Source organism: Tyto alba, unplaced genomic scaffold (genome assembly GCF_018691265.1).
Source record: "Tyto alba isolate M040663 unplaced genomic scaffold, T.alba_DEE_v4.0 Super-Scaffold_48, whole genome shotgun sequence".
Lineage (NCBI taxonomy): Eukaryota > Metazoa > Chordata > Aves > Strigiformes > Tytonidae > Tyto > Tyto alba.
The window spans coordinates 13,008,893-13,022,328 of record NW_024881324.1 but is presented as its reverse complement, the minus strand read 5'-3'; the positions used below and the strand labels follow the sequence as shown (position 1 = coordinate 13,022,328).

General features: G+C 39.3%; 1 protein-coding gene across 11 annotated transcripts in view; it reads left to right on the top strand.

Moving 5' to 3' along the window:
* The window catches only part of FARS2 (phenylalanyl-tRNA synthetase 2, mitochondrial), a 254,990-nt gene that overhangs the window by 111,248 nt on the left and 130,306 nt on the right, over positions 1–13,436 (top strand). The gene's annotated exons all lie outside the window — the stretch shown is intronic.

Sequence of the window (13,436 nt, the reverse complement as noted above, 5' to 3'; positions counted from 1 at the left end):
TAGCACTTGCATAATCTTGTTCCCCTGCATAATCACTGTAATCATTTATGCATCTGTTTTATAACAGGAGTGGGTCAGATTCTGAGATGGAGCAGAGCAGTTCTGGCTCTCCACTGCATTTGTTGGCTTGGCCAGCACTCATCATCATGCTTTGGTGTTTACTGTACATAGCATTTAATGTGTGAAACAACTGGAAGTCTACGTTTTGCAGGTTTGAGGACTAACTTTTGTTCCTTGGATTTTTATGGAATTGTTCTCAGCACAAAAGGTTGCCCAGCTTTGGGAAGGGGCAGCAGAGTAGGGGTGACACAGCTGAATTCAGGTTCATTCTCTTTCTAATCTTTTTAGGCAAGGTGAGCAGGTGGTGTTTATTCTCTGAGTGAGGAAAGCTGAGACCTAGTGCTGAAATTGCCTTCCTGAGCCACAGATTGTGGGGTGACTTGAGAGCTGACGAGTTCCTGACTGTCCTCTGCTCACCTCTCCAGACTCCTGCTGCACTGCAGATAAGCGTGTGAGGCTTAAAGGCCCTCTCTCCTAATCTGGTGGTTGACAAACTACTGGTAGAGGAGCATTTCCTCACAAGTTTCTATATTAAGGAATCATTTGGATGCTAGCTGCAGCAAGCAGAGATTCTATGGAGACAGTGTGAGCAATGTCTGTGTTAAAGAGGTCAAAGAGCTGCATCATCTGTAGTCATTACTGCACAGCGCTGTGCGGGGAATGCAGCGCCAAAACCAGCACCCTGGAGGAGCATCTCTGGGTGGAGCTCTGTTCCTCCTCCATCACTCTCTTCTTTTTCTCAGTGTTGACCTAGTTTATTAGTGTTAATTTTATTAGTGCATCTGCTTCATTTTTGTGATTATTAAATGCTTTTGGGGCTTCATAATTTGATTATTTCATGCCTTTCTCAAAATAATTGAAGTCCGAATGAATGTAGCTTGAAAACATACTTTATTCTAACTTGATAAATCTTCTACAGCTAAACCAATTTATGTTAATACTTCTTTCTTTTTTGCAAGCTTGTGCTTATGTAATTTGTTTAGTGGTGAAATATTTTTTTCTTTTTTACCCAGAGTGCCTGGAACTATGGCATATCTCTCTACTAGGTCTCTTACTGTCTTAGTTTTAAACACTTTATGTTTACAGCCTTATATAACGTATCCCATCTCTGTAATAGGAGGTTGACAATCCAATTAGACATCCGTTGATTGTCCCCATCCATTCATTTGCATTATTGCCTCCTGCTGTGCTAGCTTCTCTTATGGTACCTTTTTATGTCTGTCCTTTTGCATTATTGCTACTTCGTCTCGTCTCAGGTGCTATGACACTTTCCTCATTCCCTATCTGACACAACTTTCATAGACTTTCATTTTCTGCTGCATTTTTTTTTTCCCTTTATCTTTCACTGCTGGTCTGAACTAGAATTGCTTTCCCATGGTACTGGGGGAAAACTTCCAGTGCCAGAAAGGAGAAGCTTCAGACCTACTTCCCCACAAAAAAAATTATCTGGACTCCTGATGCCCTTCCTGTACATGTCATTTTGATGCCTTGGTGAGCTTGTTTGCTCTGAGGTGAGCCTGAGAAGCGTAGCAAGACCCTTCCTTTCTGCCTAACAAGAGTCATATATGTTCACTGAGTGGGTGGGGAAGTAAGAGATCTAACGCATCGTTTACCTCCTTTGGGGTGCTGTCTATGTGGAGGCAGTGCTCATCTCTTCTTGAGATGAGAGCTTTGATTTCCACTTTATTTGAACAGGAGGGAAGTGAAACTGAGGTTGCGTTGGTGAGCATCTCCCCATGGAAGTCTGGAGGTCCTGCCAGATCTCTTGTGAAGTCCCAGAGGATCAGGACCTTCTGCGTTAAAAGGCACAAAGTTGTTGCCGGCTCACCAAGAGGCAACTGGCAAGTTCTTTGGACTGTTGAGCAAATTCTTTCTGTAGATTTAGTCCTAAAAATGTAATGGCTAATTTTTAAGCCAGTCCCTACTGTTCCTACATCTGTAGTAATGGTTTTGTGGTAGTTTAACTGTCTTGTCGTAGGTATATAGCATACTTCTTCATAGATCATTGGAATAATTTTGATGCAGATAGGAAGGATTTAATTCGCAGCTCAGCTGAGGGCCTATTTTGATATCCTCGATGGTAGCTTCCAGACCTTTATAGAGCTCTGACTTGGCAGAACAATGTAGATTACTCTAGAATGTGCCATAGACATTCTTCCATCATGAAACTGGGAAAACCTGACATCTGTTTGGACAAAGAGTAGCATAGGCTGTAGGGGTGAAGAACTGTAATGCCCCAGAGAGTTTCTGTTACTACTTTGGATCCAGTGCAATGTATCCATGGAAGGTACAAAGCTACAGCATCCAATTGTGCTGTGGCATTTGTCTTTTTCATTTCCTGTGTAATCAAAAGTCACAGACTTGATTGTATTTGTTTTCTTTCCTTGGTGTGAATTCAAGCACTAGAGGAGTAACAGTTTGTTACGGTGCAAAAAGGGCTTGAAACTTTGCCAGAGATGTTGTGTAATTAAAAATGGAATTGGAATGATGCCTCTCAATTTTCTGATAAATATCAGGGTTATGACAACTAAGGAGCCAGGAGAGTCAGTGGCTCAGGGGATTAGTAATTGGGTTCAGAGCTTTTCACCTTCAGGTCACCATTCTACATCTGGCCCAGGTTCATAGTGACCAAATCTCACTGCCTGATTGCTGGTCAGTGACCTGTGCAGAATAGATCTGTATTCGCAGGCTGGGTATATCACCAGCCCCCTGGGAACAATTGGCAGTGATTGATACCCTTGTTTTTTTTCTCAGAGAGGCCAAAATCAAATCAAGCCCTTTCTTGTAGAAGCACCACCCCAAGAATAGAATGATGCTGGAAGCTCTCATTGTGCCTGTCTCAGATGTATGGGCTCTCAGCACATGCAGGTTGTCTTGGTGAAGGGAGTTTATCAGCCAAGTACCTTTTATTAATAATATCGGTACATTTAAAATATGTTCAGAAACAATCTCTGATGCACAACAACTAGAAAACATTCTACATCAAGCTTCGCCAAGTAGGAAACTTTTATCATGTCCTTACTTATTATGGTAACATGTTCTAAAACTTCAAGGAAAAAAATGATAAATACTCCAAGCTAATATTAAAATTGTATAATGCACAGGTGGGTAGTATTTACAGATGTTTAATGCACAAACATTTTATAGTTGTCTGGATTTACATTTTTCATTTTAAGATACAGGTACTGAAATTTCAGTTTGAATGAACCCATGTTAGCTCTCTCCTGAAGTACTTGCCAAAGATCTTTGAGATGAAGTGACTGCACTTACAGGACAAGGAAGGATATTTCTTTCTCAGTTTAAGGAAGCATTTGGCATACACCTCAAGCGTCCACTACATGGTGTGTGTGCTGAGTTGCAGCTACGAAACAAGTAGGGGAAAATGTTCTTTTTGATCACGTGAAGGAAGGAAGGAAGCAATTTATTTAATGGTTTCTGTATAGTGGTTTCTCTTCATGACAGAGACTGTTTAGAGAGTTGGAGAAGATGATAGGTTGCCTACAGTATAATAGAGCATTCTGTTCACATTGGCGAAGTAGACAGTGGTGTAGTGTTTTACGGAGGATTTGTAAGACAGTAAGAGCAAGTCACACAAGAAAAGTGGAGACTGGATCGAGCCATGTTATACAGATCAGGATTTCAAAGATAAGTGGACTTTTTACCTGGCAGAAATTGAACCCTTTAATTCCAGTAGAGAAGGTTAGATTTGTTATTTTGTATAGCATAAGCTTCCTGTAGGGTCAGTAAACCATAACAGGGATGTTTTAGTATTTGTGGTCTTGTGCAGAGTGAAAGGCAGACAGAAAAGGCTACTCTGGAACTAGGTTTGCAAAGATGGCAGGCAGATTGCACCCGTTGCCCAAGTAGATTTTAGATTCCAACAAATGGAATTGGAATTTTCCTGCATAGTTACAAAAAAGGAGAGAAAATATCTCCTGATGATCTCCCTGAAATATAGAATAAAAATATCTGACTGATGAGGGCAAGGAACTGTGGGGTTTTTTTCTCCATAATGTTAATAATAATGCCATATTGCAGTGTAATTTCATTTCTGCCAGTTAAAAGCTTATTAAGCTGCTATCATGGTAAATAGGTTATTAACATTGAAAATGAATGTCACTAGCATCATTGAAAATTCTTTCTATTCCCTTAATATCACTTAAATGCTCAGCATAATGTACCAGTCTGTCCAAGTTTTGGATCTGAGGAATTATATGTTCTTAAAAAAAAATAAAAATCAGAAAACATTTTTTTGTCACTATATTGTGTATTTCCCAAGAATAGAGAATTACTAAACGTTTTAATGCAATCTTTAGAAATCTGTCCTCCCGTTACTTTATTTCACGTTGCTGCATTTGGAATCAAATTCCTTTTCTTCCTTCTATTTCCCCATACCTGCTGAAGTTGATGCCAATTTAGAAATAATATGCCCAATTACTGCATCTTGGTTTTCAAAAAGCAAATTTGCTATTTTTTGGACTTTTCTAATTTCTTTTTTTAATGGCGTTGTAAGCAGTTAAAACTACAATCAGAATGGCATCTAGAAATCCTTGTGTTCTTGATGATGATGGTAGTCATGCTTAGTAAGAGAGGGATCGAAGATAATTTTGAATGTACCTGTTTGATTTGCATGCATAGAAATCAGCAGTAATTCTACGGAAGTTTATGGATTTTAACCCTCAGCAGAAGCAGCTCCAAAGCAACAAACTGAAATGTAAAACACTGAATGCTTAACTTTTTAATTAGACTTGGTTTTGAAATACTTATTTTAGATTTTTTTTCTACCTTTCCATACAGAGGAATCAGCAAAGCTATGTAAATAAGCAAAGAGGTTGTTTGTATAATCCTTTCGGATCTTAAAACGCTATCTTAGTACAAGAGGGTTTTGTCTTAGATTGCTGATTGTGGTTATGTTTTGGCAGTGCTGAAGCTGTTTAGCAGGACATGTCAATGGTGTGGGACAAATGCAGAATGACTAAATAATAAAGCAGAAATTAATGCTGCAGAAAGTGGAATTTTCTTTATATTATCCTGACCTTTTTTGAAATGCACCATCTTTAAAGGACACAAACAGCATTTTGATTTGTAGCTCATCCAAGTGATGGCATCTTCAATATCTCAGCTTACTAGATAATTTTTAACATATATAGCAAAAGTGAAGAACATTACCCATGAAATAGCAAAAAAACTGTAGCAGTGTTGTGGGTAGAGAGTCAGGAAGTCTTGGATCTGCTCTTGCCTTCTTGTGTGACTGTGTCTTGGTCATTTAGGGCAAGTTGTCCTGAGGTATTTGAGAGTTGCGATACTCTTTGCCTAATGGAGTTGGTTCCCTGCAGCTGCAGGAACCGTTTTGCTCCTGTAAAGGGAGGGAAATTTGCTTCCAAGGCACTTTTAAAAAGCTGAGGATGATGGAGCGCTGAGAGTTAAATGGTCCTTTGTGGACTGTCCAGTAGCACATAGGCATGTAGAAAGGGCCTGACCGACTTTGTAGAGCATGTGTTACATCGCTTTATGACTCAATTCTTCATCTGAAAACGGATTAAGAATGCTTCTTGCCTCTCATCTATTTAGTCTGTAACCTCCTTCCAGTGCTTAGTGTTTGTTTATGGAGTGCTCAGAAAGATGGGTCTGCAGTCCCATATGGGACATCTCTTTCAAACAGGCCATTTCAGTAATAAAGACAATCAGAACTGCCTGCAGTATGTGGATTTTCCTGAACAGCTTTTAGCAAAGCATATGCAAAATTTACTTTGTATGGTCTGAATGTTGGAGCGGTAGGGAAGGTAATGCCTGGGCTCACTTGAGAGCCATTTAGCGTTTTCTTGAGAGCTGCCTCAAGCAACTGAGTTGCACTGTCACATGTGTGCTTAAAGTCCCTTTTTTGGGGAAAATATTCTGGTGACAGGCCTTTGAAAGAGGCAAAGCACTTTTATTTCAGCCACTGCATTGAAGTGATGTCTGTGGAGTGATCTGGAGTAGCTTCACAGCTCTGTGTGTTTCTGTGTATTGCTCTTTGCTTCCCTCTCTGTTTGCCAAGCGTGCAATTTAGCCAGCTCTAATGTTTTCAATGCCTCAGTTCAGTGCAGAGAACTCCGTGGCACTGCTAGTTCCTGATTTCAAAACCTAAAAAGCTGAGTGTGTATTTAATACTAAATTTCATATAGCTTCCACATTTTTCATTTTTAATCTATGTCAAATGTTTCCGAATTTGCTCACTGCTGCAACTTGCTACTGAAAAGTTTTCTTTTGAATTTTTAGTATTTGGAGGAAACTTGTCAATTGAAGTTTCACACCTGGATCATACAGCTGCTTCCAGCTCCTTACTGTGATTTCATTCTCTCTAGAAGTAATGCTGGTTGTAGTTGAAGACATAACAGATGATGCTAAGCATTTAAAAGAAGATGCTTAAAAATGCTAGGCGTGGGTTTGGTTTTCTTTGGTACTGCTTCTAAGCCATATTTTTACACTGCCACAAGAGTTAAATGTTACTTTTTAAACCTCTGAAAGCTGTAGATTCTCATGTTAGAATCTGGGGAGGAAAAAACAAACAAGTCTGCTAAATATGGAAAGACTTGTTGAAACTCAGTGAGCTGGCAGCATAGAAAGCCATTTTATTTTTTTCTGGATTAGAGTTTTGAAACAGCTTAATCCTTAGCCTGCTGAAGTGTTTCTAGATCTAGGATCTATTCATCCCAGATCCTCTGCTTCTTAGAAGCAAAGTTCAATCCCCGGAATAAATGCTGTGAAGGAGTAAAGCCTGAGCCATATAAATGAAACTGTGTGTACATGCTGCAAGATATGTTTTAACGTGTGTTCTGCATACAAAATTGTCATTCTGGGATATGTTTACAGTAAAAAAGAACAAGGAATATGTTGTTAGAAGGACTTAACATTCAGGCTCATTTAGCTTCCCAGTAAAAAGAAGGTTGCCAGGTCAAGGTGGGCAGTTTGAGCAGGAAAGTTGTGATGGACTCCCTGGACTTAGAGGGGATGTTTCATTTGAAATGGTTAATAGTGTCTTTTCAAAGGATTTTTTTTTTTTTTTTTTCTTCCCCTTCCTGTTCTCTTTCCTCAGAAAAACTGAGGTCTCCTAGTTTGGATTTGCCCGTCCTAAGGTTTTCTTTTTTATTTACTGAAGAGAATCAAAACTACAAACTGCTACAGAAAGAGAACTTCTTACCTCCTTAATGACTTAGATTATGTAGCTGCTGAGCAGGGGAGGCTGGAATAGTCATTCTACCTCTTAAAGAATGCACAGTAGCTGCTGTTTGTTTGAGTCTTGCTGTGCTAGATTGAACTGTCTTGGTGTCAAGTAAAACAGAGTTTGGGACTGGCAGTGTGTTCTTCACTCCCATTTTGGTAGTTCTCATGGACAGGTCTTGGTCTTTTTGTATCCCATAACTCCTGAGTTAGGTGCAACTTTCAGTTTTCCAGGTGGCATGCTTTATAAAGCATTGCCACAAGCAAAGAAGTTACCTTTGTACTGGCAAAGGACTGGAGTTGCAAAGGAACACCCAGGCTGAAGAGAGCCCACATACAATATTTATATTTTGTAACTAAATTCAGGAAATGGTGAAAAGAAAAACTGAGTTCTGATTGCCATACTTAATTTGTAAAGTTTGTGTTAATAAAAACAATCAGAACATGCAAAGCAAGCTGTTCTCCTGCTCTTCCTGAATGTAAGTCACAGAGTGATGCAACTCAGTTTTTCCTAGCTACTGTTCAGTCAGCTTCCTGAAGAATGGTAAATGAGAAGAAAATAGTTCTGGAGGAATTAGCACTTCAGGGTCTCCTTTCATTCATCAAAGAGATGTATTTTCAAGCTTAATATAGTTTCACACATGCTGCCATCAGCAAAATCATTGCATTAAGAGGTTTCCAAAGTTAGTAGGGTATTAAGGGAGGCATGCTCTGAAACTCCAAAGACAATCATAAAAATGTCAAAGATTTCCTTTGATCTTCTATTTGTTTTCCACAGTTCCTTCAATAAAAGCATAAATCATCGACTATAACCAGAACAAGGCATGGTTTTCTGAAGCAGTGTTCCATCAGTAAGAATGCTTGCCAGAGTAAACCCTCAGCTTTAGGGGTACAGGATAATCTTGTCCGTACACCAAAAAAATTAAGTTGAGTTATCAGAGAGAATTGAGTGTTTTATTCTTTCACCTATTTGCAATTATACTTCCTATTCTATGTTTACCTAGAGAGCATAGGTTATTCTCTTTATTAATCCTTGCATTTTTACATGAGTTGACCAAGTACCAATTTCAAGCAGCTTATTCTTCACAGTAGGCTAGCATACCTTCGGTGTGTTTCCTTGATCAAGCCCAAGTTGTGGTGATTTTGTGAATTGGTAACCATACCTTCTGCCAAATTGCTGGAGGCAATTTAGGATGTTAATATGTGATGCCACATTTGTAGAGAAAAACTCCAGCAGTAAGCAATGATCAGGACCTCTTTCTCAAGCTTAATCCTGGAAAAAGACAGCTTCTGGTTTTGAAAGTTTCATGCTTGTCACAGACAGTGTCAAATTCTGACTTTCTTCTTTGTATCCTGTCGTGCATTTTCTGTCTTGACTATATACTGTATAATGGAAAAATAAGTAATTTGGAAAAGTGAGCCTTAAGTTACATTCTTGACAGGTGTTGAGTTTAGGAAATATGTGAAGCACACTTTGACTGAAGAACCATCACACATCTGTGTAGGGCCATCTTTTGGTTCTGCATGACTGCTATCTCAGTCGCATTATACAGTAAGTGCTATGCCAAGAGTGGTCCCAGCTGATGAGATTAGACATTACAGACCAAAGACCAGGGATATTTCAGGTTAGATAAATTTATGAAGGAATAAAGAGCGCCAACCGGCTCCACATGCAGCAAAATTTGCTTGGAGAAATGTAGCCCTTTCTTTGAAATGCACACATGATCTTTGAGAGAGAGGATGAGAATAGTTGCAGGAGGGACAGGGAAAGACACTGTTTGCATCTCAGGGTATCTTTTTATTATCCAGAAAGTCGGGTGGGCAACATGCTGTCTGTGAGCCAGCAGTACACCCTCCCTGCAAAGGCCACCAGCTTGCTGGGCAGCATTAAAAAGGGTGCTGCCAGCAGGCCGAGGGAGGTGATCCCTGTCCTCTGCTTTGCACTGGTGAGAAACATCTGGAGATTTGTGCCCAGTCCTGGGCTCCCTAATACAAGAGAGATAAACATGGTGGAGTGGGTCTAGTGAAGGGCCACAGAAGTGATTAAGGACTCGGAGCATGTCGTATGGGGGAAGAACCTTGACAAGAGAGAATGCTCAGGGGGATCTTCTCAGTGTATATAAATACCTGATGGGGAGGAGTAAAGAAGATGGAGCCAGACTCTTCTCAGTGGTGCCTGTTGACAGGAGGAGATGCAGTGGGTGCAAACTGAAATACAGGAGATTCCATTTAAATGCAAGAAAAAGCTTTTTTTACTGTGTGGGCGGTTAAACACTGTAACAGCTTGCCTGATGGGATTGTGATGTCTCCATCCTTGGAGATATTAAAAACGCAACTGTACAACATGGTCCTGATTCACCTGCTCTAACTGACCCTTGTTTGAGCAGGAAGGGTTGGACTAGGCAATCCCCAGAGGTCTCTTCCCGCTGCAGACATTCTGTGAAGGAGACAGTATTGTGGAGTAGAGGATATCTGTTTAACATTTTTCACTCAGGTATATCTGAAATAGAAAGGGACCCCCGGGTACTACATGTGTGATCCTGTCTGGGCACAGAGGTGAGCTCTTTAGGACTCGTCTGAACACTGGCTTTTTCAGCACTCCTAGAGTTCTGATTTTATTCAGTCTTAGTTTCAGGCTTGGAAGTGGGTTGACTGGAAGATACTTAACCACAATCTTCAATTTTTCAGGATATATTTCTGGAGATAAAGGTGGGTGATGCTAGAAAGGAAAAAAAATGATAGTATCAGGGGAAAAAGGAAAAGAAAAAGGAAAAGAAAAAGGAAAAGAAAAAGGAAGGATGGCCACCACCCTTGAAAGAAGGAGCTTTGTGGAGTGCTGGGCCACACTGTGGAAATTAACTTACAGCAACTATTAAGGATTAAGATTTTAGTAGAGTACCAGATAAGGATAGTTGTTCAAAGTAACCTATCATTTCAGCACAGTTTTATTTAATTTTATCTATCTATCTATATAAATAAAAATGACAGTCATGATTTACCACAAATAGCTCAAATTCTGAGAGCTAGCAGACCTTTTGCTCCTAAATGGTAGTTCCTGCAATTGGGAGGATGTTTCTCCATATACGTACTGAGGAATACATAGGCAGACCTGCTGTAGTGTACATAGCTGGCAGAGGGAGTGCTGGCAGATCCAGACCTTCAAATGTGATAGGTCTCATCATTTCTATTCAGTTGACAAGTAATATAAACAGCACTATGTCAGGGCTAGAAATTAAGCATTTAGGCAATGTTCATTAAGAAAACATGAAAATACCTTGGATACGTTGTTCTCTGCTTTTAGAAGAGGCAACACAACATGGATATTTGGTAGAAAAGGGAGAAAGACATGATATATCTTGATACTAATTGTTGGTTTGTTTTTTTTTTTTTCTCTTATCTTTCTGTTCCCTAGCTGGCCATACCTCTGTATTCAGAGTGTTGTTAGCTACATGTTTATAATTATGCATAGGTACAAAACCAGTTTCAGATTGATTCTGAAATTGATATTTCTCTTCAGGCAGTTTGCTTCAGACATCGTTGATGGATCAGCTGTACTGTTTCTCAGTCAGTGCCCAAAATTTACAAAGCTGTTTCTTTTGAATTTTTGATTGTTTTTTCCCCTTGTTGTTATATAATGCTAAGTAAGGCTATTTTTAGTAATTATGTTCCAAAAATGGAACAGACTGCATGAAGTGGGACTGGACTATTTGGGAATTTAAAACCCTTTTAGAAGTTCAAAACCAAAATGATAGCAGGGAAGTCAGGCTGTAACAACAGATTATTGGCTGTGCTCTTGGAGCTGAAGAGCAGCTTTGTGGAGTAAGGCCAAGAGGCTAAATGTGTTTTTAAAGAATGTATGCTTTTGTATTTTTTCCTACTGAAAAAAGGCTTTGAATTCTCAACAAAGGATTTTATTTTGCAGGCTACACTCTTCAACAGTCTCTGTTCTCTGCTGCTTGAAGTTTCAGATTATCTTAAGAGCTGGTCATCTTTGAAATCTGACCTGGCTAACCTTTTTCTGTAAAATGCAGTAGTACTAACCAGTCAAGAACAAAGAGATGCTTTCAAAATTTGACACTGTTGATTGACAGAATTGCTATTGTATAACAGTTTTATATGAAGCTGGAATAGCAAAATCATTTCTTGAATCCTACAAAGATGGCATTTGTCAGTTTTCCATGTAAATATTGACTGAAATATGTATAATAAATTAGCTACATTATAGTCTCAGGGGGGAAAAAAGCTCTGAAGGTTTCATAAGGATTTCAATCCTCCTTAGCAATTCTTTATATATAAAACTTGTGGTGCATATTCTTATTTAAATACGTGTGCGCATTCATATATTCTACTGAGCATGCTCAGATTGTTGGATGACTGAATGTATGAATGACCACTGATTCTGGATACTTTTATGCTGCTTTTTTATAACAGCAATTGTTTCAAAACCAGCATAATTGTGAATAACAGGTTAACAAAAAAAACTAAAACGTATTGAACTTTATACTTGGCAGGTAGGGCACATTAGTTCTAAGGTCTGTATTATGTGCACAGGCAGTGCCAGCAAAAGAGCGTAGACACTTTCTGTTATACTATTAAAAGCATATTTAATTAAGACAAAATGCATAATTACGCTTTTCAGTGTAGCATAGTTTTTTCCCAGATGAATCATCATTTAATGTGACGGTCTCCTTAGGTGTTTGTTGAATACTCTATTCTCCTCTTGTGTTACCTATTCGTGCCATTTCAGAAGCATAACTGCATGCAGTGACACATTCACACATGATGCAAGAATGAACATTGTACCATAATCAAAAGTTTTGCTCACAGACATTCCATATTAAATAAAAGAAGGGCAAACTTGATTACTTACCTTAGTTGCTTTTTTTTTTTTTTTTTAATCTAAGTATATTCTTAAGCAGAACAAAACAGTATCTGAAGTATATTTCTTCTAGAGCATTTGGGGAGCCAAGAGCCTTGAATGTGTGATCTCTGGGATCCACAAAAGACTGTTTGCAAACAGTACTTCCTTGCCTGATAGCTGCATCCTCCTCTGTGGCCACTGTCCTGAATGAATCTCGGGGACAACACAGGGTTTATGTTGCAGAAAAAGAAGGGCAAGTAAGGTGATGCTTATGAGAGTATAGCCCTTTATTCTCCTTGCCCGTGGTATTTGGTCCCTTGAGTAAGATCAAGATAGACTCTGCCTGTCTGCCTTTACTGTCTTCTCTGATTTTTCTGCCCAACATCATTACTATTTTCCAGGGTTTTCTCCCACCTCTCTTCTGGTATGAATTGTTTCATGCCAGACCATATCAGAAATGTTTGTATTTAGACATGTCATCAAGTTTTGCTAAAAGCTGATTAATTCTTGAGGGAGCATTAAGGTAGTCATGCTTTTAGAGCTGCTTTCCAAACAAGAATCACAGAAGGAAAACTGAACAGAACCATACAAGTTTCCATCATTTCCAACAGAAGAAACTTGTGGAATAACTTGCATTTTGTGTCTGTGGTATGGTGATAAACTTGGGTAGTGAACAGCTTTCTTAGTGGTAATGCCAGTGCAACCACATTGGACATTATTGGACACATGTAACTAGAACCATCTCATTCTTATGTGCTCTTGGTTTCATAGTTACTGGTACTTAAAAGAGGTGTAGAGATTAGAGGGCCATACTTTTCACTCTTTGATTCCTACTGCTGGTGCCTGTAATGAAAAGATTTTTCTTTGAGGGGCCAGATACCAAAATTTCCTTTGCAACCAATGTGAACAGGGGATGTTTTTTATCTTTTTTTGAAATCTGCTCATGTATCTAGGTGTTGTAATACATTTTAAAGAGTGTACTGTGAAGCCACATGCATGTTTGTAGGGATAGAGTATAATGGAGTGGGTGAAGAAAGATTTGTATATGTTTGAAAACCCTGGAAGCCTCAGTAGCTGTCATGTTACATCATCAAAAAGTAGTAAGTTAACTATCCATCCTCGGTGTTGTCATTGTACCTGGTTGACAGAGAGTAGAGGGACCAAGCAAAATCAGAAGTGTTGGTGTACAGCTATCTGTTGCTCGTGCTTCCACCATGTGCTGCTAACAGCCACCACCTCTCTCCAGACACCAGTTTGATTTCAGATGAGATAGGTACTGAGAGAGAAAGTGCAGGAGTCAGCAGAAAGGCGTGGT